Consider the following 22,133-nt stretch of genomic DNA (forward strand, 5'->3'; position numbering starts at 1 on the left):
CCTACCCACCACCATGCACCAGCCTAAGTCTGTCAAACCACAAGGCCTTTGTTAAATATATACAAGACTATAAATTTTCTGCCAATGCCCACAAAAAAAGGAAAGGGAAAAAAAAAAATCACATGTAATGGATCGCCTCTGCGGATCACTATCATTGTAAACAGTGGATATTTGAGTGGTTGCAAACTGTTTTATGTGGTATATGTACCAATAGAGAAGCTTTCCTTATAATTCTGAAGATGACAATTCTTTCAGCAAGTGATTTTGAAACTGCAACGTTACTGACAGGTCCTTGATGTCTTGTTTTTTTGAATGAGAGCAAAACCACATGTGTCACTATTGTAAGTCTAACTGTGAAGCAAAAAGAAAAAAAGAACAAGAAAAAAAGTGAAATGGTTGCATGTTAGAAATCAACACAGAGCAAGTTGCCAGTACTGTGTGAGAAAAAGAGATACAAGTATCAACACATGCTCATTCCCAAATCACCAAAATACTAAGAAATGCTCAGAATCTTTTGCTGCCACATTTAAGTATATTTGTTTAAATGGGAAGGACAATGATAGCTTACTTTTTAAAATTTTACTTATTTTACTAATTTAATTCAGAGTGGAAGATAAAAAACAAACAAACATATCAAATACATGAACTGAAAAACCATACTAGTCTAAGAAAATATTAGCTCAGACTAAATTTTATGGCAGCAACACATCTCGAAAAAGTTGAGACAGGGTCATGTTTGCCAGTCTATAAGCGTCCCCTCTTCTTTTAACAGTTTGTAACTGAGGAGACCAGTTTCTGGACTATTGGTGGAGGAATGTTGTCCTTTCCATGTTCTATTTTGAATAAAATAATGGTTTATGAAATTTGCAAATCACTGGGTTTTCTTTACTTTTTGCACAATGTCCCAACTTTTGCCAAATTTTATTCGCAGATTTTCTAATATTAGAAGGCAAACTTTTCTTGGGTATCACAGTGATAAGCCTGCTGGAGTCTGGAAAAGTTTCTCATTCTGTGATGTCCAAATCAGCAGTGGCATAAACAGAAAATGCTCAGCTACAATCTCAAGGCTCAAGGTTTAATTAGGCTTAAGCAGAAACCAGTGCTTTAAAATGTGATGCCATGGCATCCTTACCATGTGTTGTATTTGATGAGTTGGGAGTGAGACTGCTACTGACAACATAGCAGACACAAAGTGAATAGTGAAAATAACCATCTGTGCTTTTCTCATAACCCACACCATTAACAATACTAACATGGTTGTTGTGCACATATGGCTTTCTCAGTTGGGATCTATGAGGTGAGAAACAAACAGAGTGGTAGTTAATGTGCCTGCTATAGTAAAGAATAGTGCACGTCATGTTTGCAGAAAGAGACTGAATAACATTACTACTGCTGTTTCTAATATTCCTATGAAAACTAATCATGTAATAATTAAACAGTTAAAGCCAGTCAATAATAAAGCACTTTAAAAATTTATAAACTTCATAAGGTGTCAAGATTAAATATCGTAGACAGGATCATCCAGAGTCAAAGATCTCATTGATTAGAAGCCCTGTTTTCTGTACAAGCTCTTACAGATTTAGAAGTATAAGAGAGGAATATAACCATGCAATACATTTGCCCAGAGAAAGTGAGAACATGAAAATCCCCTTCTTAAGTCAGAAAAGGCCTGATCTTAAAGATGATCCAGGAGTCATAATAGAAGTGGGATTTGCCGGCTGCACTCCAGCATTACAAAACATAATGTAAAGTCAAGGGGAAAAGAAATTCTCCAAGGTTTCTGGCAGAGTGTTAAAGCGGCGGCAAAACTGATAAAAATGAATTCATACCTTGTATCCTAAAATTGAACCTTTAACAGCAGATCTCTATCGTAAGTAGGACAAAGTTGGCTTTTATCCATCTGTGTTCGTAAGAAATCAACTGTGCTATGATAGTATGATCACACATAACACTTCAACTTCATCTGTGTGGTTAGAACCTCATTGGCAATGCGGAAAATAGGCCAGGTCTAATAATGGGTTGTTATTTTGACAGGATGCAAATATAAGCTTGTTCACAACTACGTTCAGTGGTTTTTAAAAAACAGGATGTAAACCACTCAAACCTTTTTTTAGCTGCCTACACTTCCAACCCACTGCATCAACTGGCTCTACATGACTGAATCAAATTAAATTAAAGGAACTACTGATGCCAACACGCACCAACACTGAAGATTCACCATCACTGGTAACCATCAAAACATTGCTGAAGACATGGTACACTACAGAACCAACGATATGGAGCTGAAAGAAGCATGGGAGCATGAGATCTACTTAGCTGACTTTAAAAGTTATAGTATGACAAAAGAAAATATGAGGAATCACTCTGTTTATGCAAGGAGGGCTAATCAGCTAGGAACTGTTAAAAAGCATTATAGGAATGGAGGTATGCTCTGGAGAAAAGAGGAATGGAAGTAAGAAGACAGAATACTGGTGTGAGTGAGAAGGAGATGTGTTTCAGTGAAGCTGCAAGGAGCAGAGATAGTGAAGGTAGAGTTAAATACCTGGGGTCAACCATCCAAAGCAACCGACAGAAAACAACAGAGGTGGGTGGAGATGAATGTCCGGGGCTATTTGTGACTGAAGGATATCAGCAAGACTGAAAAGGAAGGTTTACATGATGGTAGTAAGACCTGCTATGATGACAGTTTAGAGATGGTGGCAAAACAACAGGAGGTACAGCTGGAGGTGACAGAGTTAACATTTTCAATGGTAGCGAACAGGATGGACAGTAGGGCTGCCACAAACGATTATTTTGATAGTCGACTAGTCACCGATTACTTTTGCGATTAGTCAACTAATCAGATCATGCATCCATTGGATGTAAAACGTACAGCTTATTTCACCAGCATGCATCTGCTCTTATATAACTATCATTAGCTTACAGCTTTAAGTGTTTAAGGTATGTGCTAACTAAAATTAAAGACAAGATGATAGTTTATTAAATTTTAATGACATTTGTAGTTTGTTTGGTGGAGTTTAAAAAACTCAGCCGTCTGCTCCTTGCTATCTAAAATATAACAGGACACCGGAGTATATTCTCGAGCATCTCACACTTCTGATAATCAGTTGTCTGCTTGACGTTTATTCAGCTGTGTAAAAACTATAACTTTAATCTCAGCCAACCCGATTTACTCAGGAACAAATAAAATACTAAAAAAAGCCAAACAATATCATTTTTAAGTTATCTAAGTGACTAATATATCATGTTTAACCTGAGTAGCGAAAGACGGCGGTGGGTTTGAAAACAATTTGCTGGGAGTCCGGTGTTCTCACCGGCTCTAGTGAGCCGTCAACCCCAGCTAGCTATCGAGCTGGTGGGTAACAGACGTCTCTGAAAACGTCGGAGCACTTTTGAAAATATGTGGTGTCTTGATAAACTGAGCAGATATTTGAGGTTTACATAGCTACGTTCTCGCCTGAAAATATGTTAAACGTTTATTTTGTGACCCAGAAAGAATAATAAGAGTGATATTAAAACTAACTAGCTGCCGCCATTGTTGAAAACTGAGCAGGGCCGCGCTATGAATTCTGGGACACAGCTTCTTCTTCTTCGGGGTTTAACGGCAGCTGGCATCCTTGTACATGCAGTGCTGCCATCTTCTGTTTCAGTCCGTCATTACACTCTTAAATCCTACTACTTACTCCTGCGTCTTTTGGGATCTTACAAAGCTTCAAACGACGCGTCGACTATTAAATTAGTCGTCGACGATTTTAATAGTCGACGTAATCGTGACTAGTCGACTAATCGTGGCAGCCCTAATGGACAGGGTTAGAAATGAGAACATCAGAGAGACAGCTCAGGCTGAGAGGTCTGGAAACAATGTGAGAAAGGTGAGGCTGAGATGGTTTGGACATGTGCAGAGAAAGCATAGTGGATATATCGGACAATATGTTGCTAGGCAGGAGGAAAAGAGGAAGACCACAGAGACGATTCATGGATGTAGTGAAGGAAGACACGCAGAGGGTTGGGGTGAGAGAGGAGGATGCTGGGGACAGGATGAGATGCACGAGGCACTGTGGCAACCCCTAAAGGCAGTAGCTCAAAGAAGAAGAAGAAGAAGAATATTTTGAGTGCAGATAAAAGCTGCAAATTCAACATGCTACCAGTAACACACTGCAGGGTTCCTTGCAATTTGTCATGTAAGATTATATCAAATATTTGGCTTAAAGCCACTTTATTGTTCAAAGATCAGTGCAGAATGGCAGCGCTGTTTAGTAGTTGAGTCAAATAAAGCCTTTCAGGAAATTCTTGCAGTATGAAATCTACCCCAGCTATTGTTTATTTTTACTTGATGCACACGTGCACAGTCATGAAGATGATCATTTATCAGTGAGTGCAGGAACCCTGTGTAAAAAATTCATTGCTCACTATTTAAACTTAAAGGTGCTGCTACTCTTTACTATACATTCACACACATACACACAATGACCTAGAGGCTGAGCATGGAAGTGGGGAAACATCATGCATTAATCATGGCAAGACAACGTGTCTCATTACAGTTTCACACATTCTAGCAGCCTCGGGTTGTACTCTGACACTGCTCGGCTCACACGCGAGCAGGTGATGTCATTTTTAGCATGACTGCGAGCTTAGCTTTGGTTGCTCTGTAGTTAAATTAAGAGATTAATGGTTTTTATTATAGTTATGCATGTGAGAAACACTGCTCTCTAGCTGGAGAGCATGTTGACACACCTGTCTAATATAATATTAAAATCCAGAGTGCACAGCAGGAAGGACCCGAATGGTCTAGCCATCTTGTGTCTCAGTGCCTTGTGCACTTTGCCATGTGGACATTAGCAGAGTCAACAGATGGGCCTACCACAGAGCGGCTTTGCTGTTACAGCTGAGAAGGCGATCGCAGTTTTCCATCACTGTAATGACTACAGAAGACAGGACAACCATGTGATTGCTTGCCTTTCACGCGTCATTACTGACCATCAAAGTTCAACTCTATTGTTCTCTGCATCTCTATTCTTAGCACTCTGTCCCTGTTAGTACAATGTTAAAGACTGTGGGCAGATTACAGAGGCATGCTAATGCCAATTAATAAACACTCATGAAAATACATGCAGCATAAAGTGCTCTGATTAGTCAAATGAATTCTTTACAAGAGCATAAAATATGCAGCATACAGGACTGGGACATCCATTTGACATGCAGGATAAAGTATATAAAGTGATATTAAAACTTTAGTTTTTATTACTTGTAACCATTGCTAAAGCACCAAGGTCTCCATTTATCAAATTGTATTTCATGCCCTATATGAACCTCAAATTAAACCTCAATCACCTGGTGTTTTGGTAAGTAATGCTACGTGTAATACCCATGGTATGGATGGTGAATTACAGCTTTTAAAGTGGATATTTCAGTGTGGGTGGTAGGAGCATATGGCAATAACAGATTTTCTTTTCTATTTTTTTAATAACAAGTGTGGGAATCAGGATCTAAAAGTTTCTCCATATGTGCATCTACAAACTCAAGTTTCAAAATTAAACTACCTACCAGAAAAGTTTGGGAATACTTCTGCGCTCCTCCAACCAAATTATTAGTGATCATGTTAAGTACATATTATGATGCATTTTAAGGTATTTATGGTCTTTCGACACGCTGAAAAAAAAGAAGAAACTGAGTTAAGTTTGGTGTAATCGTAGCAACAACAACAACAACAAAATGTCAAAGACACTGAATAAAAATGGGGAAAAAATATTTTCACATAAAATATTTATCCACTGGCTCAGCCAATGTCTTTCTGCGGGCATGATGTGTTTTCCCTACTAAACAACCTATTGCTCATAGCAAACCGTATCTTTGAGCAGCTACATGCCGTTGGGAAACTCAGTAGTGTTGCAGAACTTTATAACACTGGATCTAGTTGGGTGATAGGCAAGTGTTACAGTACATCTTCAGTGGAGCTAATAGGATTATAAAACAGTTTATGTAATAGAAAATTAACCTCATCTTACCTTTTCCTTTAGCTGCACTAAACTACTGTATAAATCTCAGAAGTGCTCCAGTACAGCACGCTGACTTGAAAGAAGGAACACATTGTACTGCAAACGACATGTCCAGTGGTCTTTCTCTCGCTCCGTCTCTCTTTATCGGTTCACCAGATTTATTTTAGAAACTCGTGTTAAAAATGAATGCATTTTTTTCAGGAATAAAAAAAAAAAAAAAAAAGGTACATGTACAAGTGCTAAGCTAAAGGTCTTGTTAAAAGACCACCCTGAGGCATCTACAAGCTTTACCATGCAGCTTCCCAAAGTGCATCCTTCTTAATCGGAGCTGGCAAGCAATCCCATGTCCCATATTTTACTTCATGAAAAGGGCTGACTCCTTCTCTTGGAAGGCTTGCTGTACTGATCAAAACACCAGCTTTCATCACTTATTTAGATACTGTGCCTTCTAAAAATAACCTCGTTAGACTATGGAAACAAGCACAGCTGTTTTGTGGAGCTGATTGTGAATCAAACCTACATTTAAAGGAAATTAAGAGAGATTCAGGTGAACAACCAGACATATTTTATTCTAACCTAGATATGCTGTGACTCACATTTGTAACTATAAAATAAAATATACAATCATTTGAACTGTTCTTTTTCCTGTTTGCCTTGCTGGTATTAGGTTTGACCCGGAAGCTCTCATTAGAGATTTTGGTACATATTGCCATGACAGCATCACACAGATGGTGCAGATTTGATGGACTCACATCCATGATGCAAATTTCCCTTGCAAATTGCGATCTGGTGATTGTGGAGGTCATTTGAGTACAGTGAACTCATTGTCATGTTCAAGAAACCAGTTTGAAATCTGCTGACTTGTTACATGGCATCCTGCTGGAAGAAGCCATCAGAAGATGTGGTTATAAAGCAATAGGTATGGTCAGGCAGACTGTGGCATATAAACAGTAATCAGTTTGTACTACGGGGCCCATGGCAGAAAAAATGGATCGAAAAGATGGATACTTTCATGTTGTTCATGCCAAACTTTACTTTTGACCGTACAATTTGAATGTTGCAACAGAAAGAATTGAGAATCATTAGCATTAGCAATATTTTTCAAATCTCCTATTGCCCAGGTCACCAACAGACAGACCACAGTCCAGCTCAAGATCCAGACGCTGTTCTGGAGCAGTGCTCGACTTTTAAGAAAAATATTCTAGCTATCCAATACGCTGTATCTGTCGCAAATGACAGATTATGACTAGGGCAGGGCAATATGGCCAAAAATATTTATCACGATATATATTTGAAAATTTGCGATAACGATATAACTGACGATATAATTGACGTGAGACAAAATACTTAACTCCACAACTTTATTAGTGCAAAACCCCCCCCCAAAAACATCCATGTATTTTCACTTAAACAAGCAGCTGTTTTTTATGTGCATTAAAGCTATATAAAAATGTGTCATTGCCTAACATTATACCGGTATTACCGTGAACGGTATGATATGGCCCAGCCCTAATTATGACTCATTTGTAAAGACTAGTGAAAATTTTGTTTTTTTTTATCTTTAAGGGTTTTGGAGATATTCATGTTCAAACATTGCTTCAGATTTCAATTTGTGAAAAAAAAATGGTGCCAAAGTGGGATGATGATGATGGTTCATTTTTAAAAGAATATATCGAAAACTATTTGATATATGAAGCTAAAATTTCACAGCGCTCATTATGTTAAAACCTTGTACCATAAAGTCAAGTAGAAGGTCAAGCAGAAGGCCTGGTGAACCCTTCATGTCATAGTAAAAAATATATAATAAGCATTGTTGGAAAACTATTGAACAGAACGTTCTTTCTTTAACTACATGCAGCCACTGATACAACTACTAGGCTCTATGATATGTCACCTAATGATATTCCAGGCTTTTATTTGAGGACATTTTCTCTAACTGGATTGTAATTAAATAGCCGTGTTCTATAGTCCAATTTTGGTGAGCCGGTGCAACCTGTAGCCTCACTTTTCTGTTCTTAGGAGTGGTGCCTAGCGTGACCCTCTGCTGGCATAGTCGTCCGTTTCAAAATTTGACATGTTATGCATTCAGAGAGGCTCTTGCATACCTTGGTTTCAGGTTATTTGGTTGCTTCCCTATCAGCTTAAACCAGTTTGGCCATTCTCCTGTGTCTTTAAGCATCAACCAGGGATGTGATGATAGCAAAAATTTAGTAGTCGGTACCAATACAGACCAGTAGAATAACATGATTCTCTACAGCCTAGAGATTCTATACCTTGGTGGAGTCAGACTGTTTAAAACATTATTATATTTGGTTGATGGTTGCCGAGTACAAATTTATATAACGTTAGCCAATGCAAAGATTTTAACCTATGGACTTTTCAATGATTATGACAGCTGTATCAAATAAATGGTAAGGCACATTTCAAGATAAAAACGCAAGGTACTTCTATTCACTGTTTTTACTGCGTTTCTTATCAATGATCAGGGTGGAGCTATCACGGCAGCTACATTAGTTGTTTTTGCTGTGCTTGTGGGCATCCTAATCCTCAGTTTGAACATTAGCAGGTTATCTTAGCTGTGTCTGCATGCCTAAATACCTGAAGTTGCGGTCATGTAATTGGTTAATTACCTATTTGGGTTTACGGGTGGGTCAACAAATGTACCTAATAAAGTGGCCAGGGGGTGTGTGCTCACTTTTTGTCAGAACATTCATGTTTTAATGTTTCCTGTATTAAATCTAAAAGAAAATCAAAACAGTGACTAGGAAGAAATTTCCTAGTCATCTCAAACACAGGTAAATGCTATAATTTACTTCTTCTGGTCAGATACATCACCTTATAATCACCAGCATTCAAACATAGTAAGGGGGGGCATTTTGTTGTTCACAAGAAACTCAAGAAAATTATGTCAGTACCACAGAAGGTCATGCCAAAACCACATGCAGTGTGCAACAGGAAAAGGCAAGTGCAAGAAACTTACATATTTTTCACAACGGAAAACCCCCATAACCTCTAGCTCAGTCAGTTCAACACCTAACACAATGCATACTTAAAACGCCCTAACCATTAAACCAACATGAAATAAAAAAAATGTAGGCCAAACTTTCTTTATGCACCGTAAAAGGCACACCCATAGGACTATATATAATATACTCCGCGATAAGCTACTTAAATGGCAAGAATGCAGAAAAAAACTCAATGAGGTAAAGAAAACTGTCACTGAGAGTCATTTCCTGTGGAGTAGGAGGCATTTTCCCAGGCCTGACAACCACAGACAGTGAAGAGAACTAGGGCTGTCGGAAACCAGTAGACATGAGACGTTGAGATGCATTCAAATTGGTCTTACTAAGAACAAGCTGGGTATAGAACTGTTCAGGGCTGTTAAGCCAGGTTTTAAAAAAAAACCCAAGAATGTGCATGAAATATATTTGCAAAACAAAGAAAAGACTGATTAGAATCTGATCATGCTTATATGTATCGTGTGTTTGTGACAAAGGCTGATCGGATACCTACAGAAAACTCCAACACAAGACATGAAAGAGGAGTCTGGAGGTCGTCCCTTTGTTCAGCATCACACTAAACTACACTTAGTTTGCATAATCTGGTGACATGTTAATAATCAGACCTTTCTTCTGCATCATGCGATTTTGCAAATTCATAATGGAAAATTTAGCAGACTCATAAATACAGAAATATTTTACTATCCTGTAGAATAAATGTTCTCATTTAATATGTTCCTTTGTTCCTACGTTCCCACGTGTACACATTCGGTCTTTTTGTGCATCTGTTGTTTAGGAAAATAACCTGATTATATGTGAATGAGTCACCTAATGACATTAATTCCTTTGAATGAATTTTAAGGCCCTGGACATTAATAGCTCAGGTGTCCTCCAACACACACATATTTTGGGATATTTTTTAGGATTAATTTTCATCCCAAGCAAGTCACTTGCTTTGATCAGTTAGGAAACTAATAACAATTCTAAGCATTAAAAGGTTTTAAGTGTAAATCAAATCATTAATAAAATTTTAGAATGCAAAGGAAAAACTAAAAAAAAAAAGGATGATCTGCTTTAGGTGTAATACTCATTTAGTACATAATGAAGTAGCAAGACTAGGATCCAGTCCTGAGTTGAAAATGACCATTTAAAACAAAGTGAGCACAGAGCAACACCGTGCATCAGAGAGCTGCTAGCTGAAAGGTCAACGATGCACTGCAACCTGTATGAACACAGACTAAAAATGCACAAACTGAGCAAGCTTTCAAACTTGTACCAGCAGGAGCACTACAAGCTGATCACACTGCTGGAAGCAGAAAGGGTTCGGGTATCCACCAAAGGATCAGCTGAAGCAGAGGGGCAGTGAAATTGTGAAGCTCGACGAGGAGAAAGCAAGGCTCAGCAAAATCTTGTGACAGACAAGGCCTGGCTGCCAAAACAGTCCTCTGAGGGAGAGCCAGAGAAGAGATGCAGAAGACTGAAATACATTTTAGAAGAAGGCTGTAGAGGAACAAAACTTTTAAAAAGTGCTGTTGGAAAAAAAGAAGATGCCAAAGGAAGTAAAGCAAAAAGGGACGGAGACGTGAAAATGGACGCTCAGGCTGAACCACCTTTCTACACCCGTTCTCCATCTCCTTCAAATTACCTCTCCATCCTCCCTCCATTACACCTGTGTCTTTTCTCTTTCCTTTATCTTTACTTTGCTCCCATCACCTCCACCCTGACCCCACTCTCCAAAACCACTTTACCTCTGCTTTACTCCCTTGATTCCCCAAACCTCCATATATTATATCTATATTACCCCTTTCCTTATATATCTATATCTAACCTCAGAATGGTGGCTCAGTGATTAGTATGCACCTCTTCCACCTTACATTTCAACCTATGCAGCCAGGTTCTTCTGAAAATCATTAGAGGTACTTTAATCATCGATATAAATTATATATTATATTATAATAATTAAAGCTTCTGCATCTATCTACAAATTTAAGTAAACAGAATAGAGTCCAACTGCACTACATTGTGGCTGTTTATTAAGATTTAACATGATTAAAGTTCTGAAGCACATTTCTAAAGGATTATAAAGAGAATTTAAGTGCCTAACGTCACTGACAGAGCTGACGAGTGCTGGGGAGTTTCATTTACTAACTCTGACAAACCACAGTGAAAAACAAAGTTCATTGCCTCCTTCAGGTAGAAGTTATTTCTGCAGAAAAATGCGCCCCATCAGTGTTATATGAATTAACATTATTGCTGTGTAGATGTTTAAGGTGGGGTTCAGTTTAAATGCCTAATATTCTGTTGACCATACAGTAATGCATCATGCTCTGTAAAATGACATGTTTGTAGTGTGGCTGTTGTGGCTGACCACATCTCTCAAAACAGCATTTAATCATGAGAAAAACAGGCCTGCACACCAATTTTTAAAAAAGGCTATTAAAAGTGTCTCCATAGGTGCAGTGGTTTATATGTTTGCCTACCAAACCAAACATGTAGAGATACCTGCAGTGGTGACCTCTTGTGAATTAGAGAGCAGCCAAAACTAGCTCATCTACAGGTGGTTCAAAAAATGCAATGATGCATCTGGTTGAGTTTAGTACATTCAATCAACTGTGCCAATTGTGCCTGCTTCATTAAATCACAAGTCAACCTTCCCTGTCCATAAGCCAGGCTTTCCTTTCCAATGTGTTAAGGCCCAAAAGGTTGATTCTGTTCATCTGGACGTAGCGTTTTCAGTGGGAGAAACGTTTCGTCACTCATTCAAGTGACTTTTTCAGTCTCAGTAATGTGTTAAGGGTTCTCAAGACTAATTTGTAGTCAGTTGATAACCTCAATCATCGCCTCAATGCAACCTTGAGCTCACACCTTTACTCATGCAGCCTCAATGGTTCACATGCTGGCACAGTGGGACAATGTGTCACAAAGGATTCACACCTTTCAGGAATGACCCACATCTTGTTTCACACCTTGGCTCATGGGACAACAGACGCTGAACAGTGGGTTAATGACCCACAGGAGGACAACCTCACTAGGGTTAAATACCTCTGAATCTCCATTAGGCAGTTTTGGAATTTAAAAGAAGCCTCTTGGATAAAAAGTGAATGAACTGAAATGAAACACACACACCTTCATACATGTCACTACCAAGAACTTATCTGCAGTATTTCACACACATACACACACGCACACCTTCAGGCACCGAGCTACTTTTTGCACAATCCTTAATAGTTGTGCACAATACAATAGTATTTTGCACATTTCCATTGCACTGTCTTGTGTCTGTATCGTCCTGTTCTGTCTAGTGTTGCGCCGTATTGTCTTGTTGTTTTTGCAATTTTTGCACTTTGCACTTTACACAGTCATGTGTTCGTCTGTTATGTGTCATATGTAGCACCAGGGTCTCGGAGGAACGTTGTCTCCTTTCACTCTGTACTGTACCACTGTACATGGTTGAAATGACAATAAAGCCACTTGACTTGAAACACTTTTACAACCAAAAAGGAGTCCAGTTGGGTTCTTTCAAAGCACTCAAGATGAACAGATCATAACTTCACAGCAGTGAAAGCAGAGGTAGAGACAGTCCCATCAAAGACCTGAGGTTTATCCAGACAATCAAAAACAACAAGATGTTCAAACAAGGTGTAAACACACCCATCCATGAAAATGCAAGAAACCATAGATTCCAATGGCTTTGCATCAAGCTAGTTTCCAGCGATAGCCAAACGAGGCCACAAGATGGAAGTAATATACAGGATGGAAACAAACAATAAATGAGACGAAGGCTGTTTGAGATCTAAGAAGAGAGATCACTTTCACTTTGGTATCTTTTAACTGATGTCTATTTGCATGACTTGCTTGCCCTAAGAGAACACCAGTGATACAAGGTCATCCACTAAGCCTATCACTTGCAGGCATTTAGCAGTACTACAGCAACAATTTACAGCCAAATGATAACTAACTTAGTTCAGTAAGTTCCCTAAAACAAAGTCTGTCATGTCACACTTCCTGCAGTCTTTATCTCTGCTGCTTCCTCGCCTAAACCACACAGTAGTAGAGAAAACCCATCTAACGCAGACTATTTCCTGCTGTGCGCCAAACGTAAGAAAGGACGGCTGTGGATAGCAACATGACTCTCCCAAAGCTGACCAAAATTCATGGTTTGAGTGACAAAGGAACAAAATCCATCATTAACAGTCCCTCTGAGGTAATTTTGAGGCAACTGTAACAGCTTCTAAAAAACTAAATGTTTTAGCGGTTTTACTTCACAAGTGCTATAAATAGATTAGGACTGCTGTGTACTACAAATAAGCAGGTTTTTGGAAGGATTCCAATTTTTGTGCTAAACTTTGATACGTGAATCCCACGGCTAGGAGCTGAAGGTTTAAAGTGACCAGAAACAATCGTTTTATTAGAGTTTGTTTAAGAAATCAATCTGAACTGTTCCTTTGGTGGACTCAGTTTTACAGATTTTCTCCAGCTCCAAATGTCAATGTTTGTACTGTACGAGTGCCTCACAAAGTGAATGGCACACACACACACACACTGAGTGAAAAAGATTCTGCTGTGCACACTGAGCTGTAGGCCCCCTGAAGACTTTTTTTAACACATGCTGTGGTGATGCGCACATGCCGCACAGCAGACATGTCCTCTCAAACAGCTGGACAATCATGGTCACATTATAAAACGTACCAAATAAGGATCTATATCCTTTAAGTCACCACCACACGATATTCAATGCTCACACAAGATCAAGACCCACATTTTTTTCCTCTCCAAGACCTCAATGTACCACCAACCAGTCACTGTTGTAGTATTCATGTTATATGTAACTTCTACGTGAGCACTGGACTTCACACGATCCCCCTCAAAGGGTAGCCATAGATCACCAAAAGAATGAAGAAATGTCAGTATTAATTACGTCACTCAGACCAACTTACTTCACATAAAATAAATGACTAACAGCATAGCACTCCGTGTCAAATGATTGTAACCAAAATAAGCACACAAACCACATTTACAACTACTGGTTAAGATGCTTTAGTTTAAAAAAACGATTGCAAGGACACAAAAAGGTGAACTAGGAAGAAACCCAGTCTTTACTAAACCTTACAAAATCTAATTTTGGACAGCTCTAGAAAAGATTATGTGGTCAGTGGAAAAAGTGAAAGAACAAATAGGGTAGTCTGTCCTTACTGATGAGCAAATCAATGAGAACTGAAAAATGGAAAGGAAGGGAGTGTGCACAAAGGTTCCTTACAGCTTCTTGTTTCTTGTATACACATATAAATAAGGTCAGTGGGTTTAATGCACGTGACATTGCTGTAAGTACAAAGTAAGACCAAGGTGAGACTTGAGGTTTATAATTGAAGTGTGAGGAGAACTTAACAACAAGGCAAGTAATCTCTTTATGAAACACAATAAAAAAAAAAAATGGCTAAAAACGTAAGTATGGTCATATTTTACTTCTATACGTCTGGCAATAAAAAGTTTACAATTTGGATGGCAAGATGGAGTCTGAGATGATGCGAGCCGGGGATCGAACCCGCATCCCTGCTCTGTGGCTACAGCTTCTTTTATTACAGTTAAAAAGTACTAGGTGGCCTATTTCTCTTCACTGGGTTCGTTGGATGCGACAACATCCAGTTTTATAACTTTCTCACAAACAGCCTCTGTCTCCGAGAGCGAGTGGCAAACTGGACAGGAACAGCAAGTGCATTATTATGATGATCATGATTAGAGTCCTTGTCTTCTCACAGCCATGTGGGAAATATAGTCTGCATTCATTCCGAATTACGACGCGTCTTGCGCTGCGGGATAATCAGCGATCTGTTTACTCGGTTTATTCAATAAAAACTCGGCAGAAGTTGTAAATTATTGACGCGCGTTGTTTCTTCTTCCGCCTGTTAGACCTCTTAATGATCCCCGAAGCAGGTAACAAGACAGCAAACCTCGAAAATCCACCGACAAAAGAAAGTGTGACATGTTTCATCAAGGTCTGACTTTACCTTTTGTGATTCTCCGTCGCCGACTTCCACAAACTTATCCGTGCACTCGGCTCTCAGACACACACGCACAGCCAGGCTGAGAGGATAACTTCACAGACGGTCCTCCATGCTTACAGGTAAAACAAATCCGGTGACGTCTGCTGCTTTGCTGGCCCAGCCGAATAACAAACTCAAATCAGTGCATCTCGGAGGCGGAGATCCGTTACTTCACGGATGAGAGCCGCAGAGAGCAGACCACTGAGCGGTGACCTATCAGTGTCTGGCCAAACACCATTAATGACCTCCCTCCTTTTAACCTCTTAGTGGCCATCTCCGTCTTTCTACATCTGCATGCTTCTTTTTAGTGTGTGTGACATTATTTGGGCTATAACGTTCATGCTTCAGGAGAAAAGTCAGGAGATCCTCTAAATAACCAAATAACTGTTATTCAGTCAGGACACATGCTTCCATTAAAACGAAACCCGTTTCATCTGAAATGTGCACATGTAAAACTGCTGAAAACAGCTGTAGTCCAACAAAGTTTTAATCTTTCATTAATTTAGAGCTTGCAATTGGCCTATGAGACACAAAAATGCACAAAAAATAATGCAAATATGGATCCATCTTCTTTAATATGATACACACAGATCATCACTGGCACAAATGACCAGTTTTCGGCTGTCACATAACTTCAAAACAATTAACATGTTTTATTAAGAAGTATTTATATCCTACCTAAAAGTTCTAACCTTTGTTGTGTCATCACAGGCCATTCGTCCTATAAAGTGCTGCAACAGGTATCCTGTTTGTGAGCACAAAAGGCATTCAGAGGCAGAACATCGAGCAACATCCAAAGTCCACGTTCGCTCTACCTGTTCATTTTCACACGAAACAGATAAGGATAGATTTCAACTGATGCTGACCAGTTTTAAAGGAAAACACAATGGAAGAAGATTACAGTCAACAGAGACTCGTTATGTCTCGGATCATGAGGTCTGACCTTCTCTGCCTCCTTGGGAACAAAAGATTAAAGGTTACGGACAAACAATGTGGGCAGTCCGTCTGCCGGCGTCTGCTCAAACGGTGTGTGTTTACTGTATGCATTTGTGCGTTTCCACACATTGAAAGAGTGTGACTTTTTTTCTGTGGCTTCATGCATGCAAAAGACTATTTGTTTCTATCTGGCAGAAACAATTTGCCTCTTGGATTCTGTGGACAGCCGGAACAATGTTTCTATTGATTAGAGAGTGACAGAGGAAGAAAGAGAGAGAGAAAAAGACAGGCAGTCCAACAGATGAGACAGAGACAAATTTACTGTAACTATCTGATTACAGTCAACACCATTCACTGTCAAAAGGGCAAAAAGCTTCTGGGAAAGCTGACTGGAGACACTCAGATCTGTCAGTTTGCTAACTGGGCTGCAAATGGCCTTTCTATTACGGTGATACTGTGTGCAGATTTATAATATATTATGCACTAATATTTTTGTATTTCCCAAAGACTTATTCAAATTTCAGTAAATTCTACCTTTTTGTTTTTAAATTTTCATTTCTCTGCAATTTCTTTCCATGGAAAAACACAGATCTTTTAATCGCTCGCCTAGAAAAATAAGGGGAGTAAAATCAGTCATGTGTGATGTTATGTATGCAACATCTACTTGCATGAAGCTCAGTCTAATGCTTAGAGCCAGAGAAGCATGGTACATATAGACAATTAGCCTCACGGGTGAAAATCACCTTATGAAATTAAGATAAGATATATTTGACACTGACAGCAAAGTAAATCAAATACTTGACTTAAGGGTGGTTAATTAACTACAGCAAATTTACACTAAACTGGAAAAAAATTGAGTGTTTATTGAAGCTTCTGACAATAAAAAAAACAAACTAGATATTAATTTGCATATATGAATTTTAATTTGTATCATATCTGCTACATCTGGCATTTTCACTGGAAAAAAAACAATCACACTGATGATGTTGAAGTTTAATAAACTCACAAAAATGGTTTGTATCAAATATGATACAATAGGCATTAAGGGGTTAAAAGAGGGCATTACATTTAGTCCACTGTGCATTGCAGTCACTGACTTATTGTTTGTGTCTAAGTGAATGAATCCATGATAGAAAGGTGCACTACTGTGTTTGTTAAGTTGAGGCCTAAAATAGCTACTGTTTGATAAGACTCCAATTACACTGTGAAAGTGTGCTGCTACATTCAGTCAGAGCGCAGTAGGAAATCACTGTCGGTGCTGTTGTATTGTGCAATCACTGAGATTAATTCATGTTGCACACTCTGACCGCCACCCATTCATACATAAAATTCTGCCTTAGTTATGCATTAATACACCTGCACTGAGTGGCTGCAGTGCCTTTTGCATACAAATACACTGGACAAATATGTCCATTTTAGTGTAAAAAATAATTCCTGAATTAATTTACAAATGTGTAGCCGCTGCCAATTTTATCTGATTAGCCGTCTGTGTTTTGAAATAAATGCACTACACAGCACTTTCAAAATCTTCCCAAATTATACGCAAAGTAGTATCCATAGGATGTAGAGTGCACGACTCTATTCGCACAATTATGAATTATGCAAAATGTCACAGACTGTTGCTACATTTAGTGATACCGATCACGATTTTATTCCCATATTAGAGGAAAAGGATGCCTCACTGGTGTATCGCAAGGTATGGCTTCAAAACTTGAACACTGTTATTTTGTCCTCTGTTCATGTATGCGCTAATGAGTCTATTCAAGATGACTTGATGACTTTGACATACCCTTTAATGTCACAACTCACTGCTTTGCTGGGTAGAAATTTGTCACTTCCTTTCAACTTTATCTCTTCATCTCTTCTCCTCCAGCTATACCTGCTTATCTGATTAAAGTTTTATCATTTTTGTTGCCTTGTATGTCAGCTAGTTTAACTAAATTTCTAGTGTGGTGAGCAGTGTGATTTTATATATACATTAGATGTAGTAAATTAATGTGTATAATGATACTGGACCACCATGCCGAACTGGATAATTCTGTTTGTTTGTGTGAAAAGAAAGAATGCAAAAGAAAAACCCCGAGCTAGGGAAAGAAAGAAAAACTGTGGCACATTGGTATAAAGTCTGCAGACATTACAATCATGGTATAGTAAGTACACTGTAAAACAACTAGCAATTGTTGATCTCAGTAAACATTTTCAGATTTATTCAGAAATAAAAACTTCATCCTATAGTTGCACTAATAGGTTTTTTCAAAGCTGTATATAAAAGATTTCTGAGTTACACAGAAGACTACTACAAAAGCAGACTGCCAAAGCCACAGATAATACTTCAATTGTTAGGACACAGTTCAAACAAAAAAACAAAAAGGTTTTAATGACAGGCCTGATCATTGGATCACGGTTGCATCATGAATTGCATGATATGATGATTGCATCATCATATGAATAATCTGTAAAGATCATAACATTCATTAGGATGCTTTTACTCAATAACAGCTCCAGGTATGCATGCAGTTAAGAGAAGATGAACTGTGACGTGATGTTGCAATCATTTCAGGAAGCTAACAGCCGCTGTGAACTGACAAGTGTTACTTTAAAAGGTTTTTTAAATCTTTAAAACTTTAGGCTTTGAAGTGACAATTTAACTGACAATTACATATATTTTAATTAAATTTCTGAGTAGGAAATTTAGTAGGAGTTGAAATATACTCAAAATTCCATTCAACAGTATAGTATAACACACCTATGTTTAACTAGCATTCCTGAAACACAACTATAGCAACATGAATAACCTAGATTTGCCCAGGCACAGTGATCGGAGCTTTCATTATACGGTGGTTAATTATAAGTTGCTTTTATAGTGTTTTTCTACTCTACTTGAGCCCTCAGAGTGCTTTGTACAACTTGCCTCATTCACCTGTCACATTGATACGAGCGCATTATTTCCATACGTGCTCTCCATCAAGCATTCACACACACATTCAAACTCTGATGGATGCACTGGGGAGCAACTTGATGTTCAGTATTTTGCTTGAAGACTGGAACAGCAGCCAGGAACTGAACCATCAACGTTCTGAGTGAGTGTGAACACTGAACAGTGAAAAGCCGAGAAAAACTCAAATGTACTGAATTAAGTTCACTTGCTATTTTTGAGTTTTCTGGGCTTCCCTTTATTCATGCAGTATAGAGTATGCTCTATGATATCTTTCACTGACTATTTGGCAGATCCAGAAGAATGGTGGTGGGGGGATCTGTTATTTTTTCCTGCCGCCCCCTCAAAAAAACTGATTCATGAAAAGACTCCCCTGCATTTGTTTGTGCAAGATATGAGGTAATGAACATACAGAACAAGTGTGGGGTAGAGACAACTTGGCTTAGTTTCCATGGCAACAATGGGAAGATGAATGACTGATCATTGCTATAATTAATAGCGTTAACATCAGATTATTAAAGTTTGCTCACTAATTTGATTTCCTTGACAAATAGTTTGAAATGATCTGTATTTCAATAAATAACTTGAGCTGGATGTTTTTGCTGACGACATCCTTAAGGACTAATGTAATGTTTACTTCTTCATGTCAGAGGAGGTTTTGCTTTCCCTCTTGAGTACAAGTACATACACGCGCATATGTATACAAAACTACACATACACACAAATGAATGATAATTAAATTCCAGAAAGTAATTATGACTGGTATGATTTTGCAGTCAGGAAATCATATGCTTTCTGCCACTTCAGAGTGTGTGTGAATTACACCCACAGCTTCTAAAGATGAATGTGAAAATCTGCCAAACCTTGCATACCTCTTTAATGTCAGTCTGTGGTTTAAGGTTTATCAATAATCATTATGTAATAGATATTAGTGACATAATAATGTCATTAATATCTATGGACATTCAATTGCAAATAAAGACAGATAACTGAAAATTTTGGCTATTAAAACAAGTGCAAAAGAATCATCTTTCAATTTTTAGGTTCTACACATCAGGACACACACACACAAACACAGTCTGCTCCAACAACACATGATATATTACACCATAATATTTTTATTTAACAACAATGAATCTAAAATGCAACCCAAACAGCTTGTCATGAACTTTCTGACAAAGTCTCAATGCATTGTTTCCATAATTTGCATCTCGTCACTTAGTCTTTATGGAGCATGAGTGAAAATGTGAGTTTCTAACGCAAACAAATTGCTTCAACTAATCAAACTCATCCGACCGGGCAAACTCTAATTTCAAACATCCTGTTGCGGTGTCACAACATAGCCAAAGAAAAGAGATAAGTATTGCTTAAAAAAAACAGATCCTCATCACTTTCTGTTTTTTCATTTCCTTACATAGCACATTGCAGACCATAAATCCACAAGATTACAGCAAAATGTCATTTGGATGTTATGGCATGCCACGGTTATATATGAACAAGCTGTGACTCCCTGGGTAACAAAATAAATTAGATTACTAAGTTTTTTTTTTTGTTTGGTGTTCCTGACAGAGCCAATGTGTCTTCATGCTGGTTTGACTGTGCCTCTATAACAGTAGACTTTAGCATACTGGACTTTAAATCAGTTTAAGTACGACAACACAATGAAGCACCTCAGAGAGCGATGCTGCTTATTGTTCTGTGGTGCTGACACTCGATTGGCTTTTTCAAAATTTCAGCTCTTCAGTCTCTTTTGAAGAGCTTTTGGCAGATTGGCTCCAGTTCTTTTCAGCGACTGAATATGCTAAAACCTTTTTTATTTTTTTTTATTTTTAGTGACAGAATGTTCGGCTGAGCTGTTGCTTCTACAACACTCTGAAAATATTCATCGATAGGAGCGCAGATCTCACATGTGACTCCTCAATATGTCCCTTTGGCTGTGTAGTTGTGCATTTTGTGGTTTTAGAGCAAAATGCTGAATTTATATGTAGACTCTATTTAAAAATGAGTTGTAAATGTAATAGTGTTTACCGTTACCTTTAACAATAACGCTGAAGACGCTCATTCTGAGAAATCTTTGAATCTAATGCATTTTAGATGGGAAAGAATCAAAAGAACAACCCGCTGAATAAAACCGTTCAGTGTAAGTTAGGGATGCTATAAAGTCTCTGCTTAATTAAAGTCAGCTGGTAGGCTGAAGTCAGAGCTATTTCTGTTATCAGACAGATTGATTTTTTAATTGTTGGAGACTTGAAACTAACTCGATGTCTGTACAGTATGATGCCCAGGGGTGCTACTTCAGGGCCTGGAATGAGCATTTCTGGCTTCCAGAGCTGTTTGATGGAAGACATACACTTTGACCATTGGTTAACAATAAATACAGCAAACATTTCACTCTTTTCTATCTGACCAAATTATACAAATAATGCTTACTGGTCTATAATTAGGGCAATAATGTTTTTGGCCTACGATGCAGTTTTTTAATGTTTTGCCTCTGTACACCACCACAGTGAATTTTAAATCAAACTATAAGTGAATGAAATGTAGACTTTCAGCTTTAATTCAAAGGTTAAATAAAACATAGCACATTAAATGTTTAGGAATTACAGGCCTTATATTCAGCACCTCAACATTATACAAACTACCAATTTTCAATTTGAAGATTGTTTCTAATAATTTGAAAATACTTTGCATTTAATGACTGTCCAAAGTCTAAAACCCACTGATGTCACCAAATGCTGCGTTTCCTTGTTTGAGATGCTCTGTCAGGAGCCACCTTCAGTTGCAGCTTGTTTGTGGATCGTTTTGTCTTCACTAACTGAAAAACTGCTCTATTGGATTGAGATCATGTGACTGACTTGGCCAATGAAGAATATACATTTTCTTTGCCTTGAGACACTCTTGGGTTGCGTTGCAGTATGCTTTGAGTCATCATTCATTTGTACTGTAACACAATGTCTAAACCGCTGGCAACAAAAGTGAGTACACCCCTAAGTGAAAATGTCCAAATTGCGCCCAATTAGCCATTTTTCCTTCCTGGTGCCATTTTCCCTTGGAGGGGTTAGAGTGTGAGAGCAATAGGACCAAATTCAATACACCTAGGCTATAAGAATATTGCCAACACCCTGAAACTGAGCTACAGCACAGTGGTCAAGACCATCAAGCAGTTTAACAGGACAGGTTCCCCTCAGAACAAAACTCGCCATGGTCGACCAAAGAAGTTGAGTGC

The 22,133-nt window shown here is 38.4% G+C and overlaps 1 protein-coding gene across 13 annotated transcripts in view; it reads right to left on the reverse strand.

The window, feature by feature from the left end:
- gramd1bb (GRAM domain containing 1Bb) overlaps positions 1-22,133 on the reverse strand; it is a 104,470-nt gene that overhangs the window by 70,556 nt on the left and 11,781 nt on the right. The window contains exon 1 of one of the 13 annotated variants that reach the window (XM_025897969.1): positions 15,001-15,177. The exons of the other annotated variants lie outside the window; for them this stretch is intronic. The gene's annotated coding sequence lies outside the window, so the exon portion shown is untranslated. Of the gene's footprint in view, positions 1-15,000; positions 15,178-22,133 lie in introns of those variants that run through there. 13 annotated transcript variants of the gene reach the window in all.

The sequence above is a fragment of the Oreochromis niloticus genome, linkage group LG14 (genome assembly GCF_001858045.2).
Source record: "Oreochromis niloticus isolate F11D_XX linkage group LG14, O_niloticus_UMD_NMBU, whole genome shotgun sequence".
Classification (NCBI taxonomy): Eukaryota; Metazoa; Chordata; class Actinopteri; order Cichliformes; family Cichlidae; genus Oreochromis; species Oreochromis niloticus.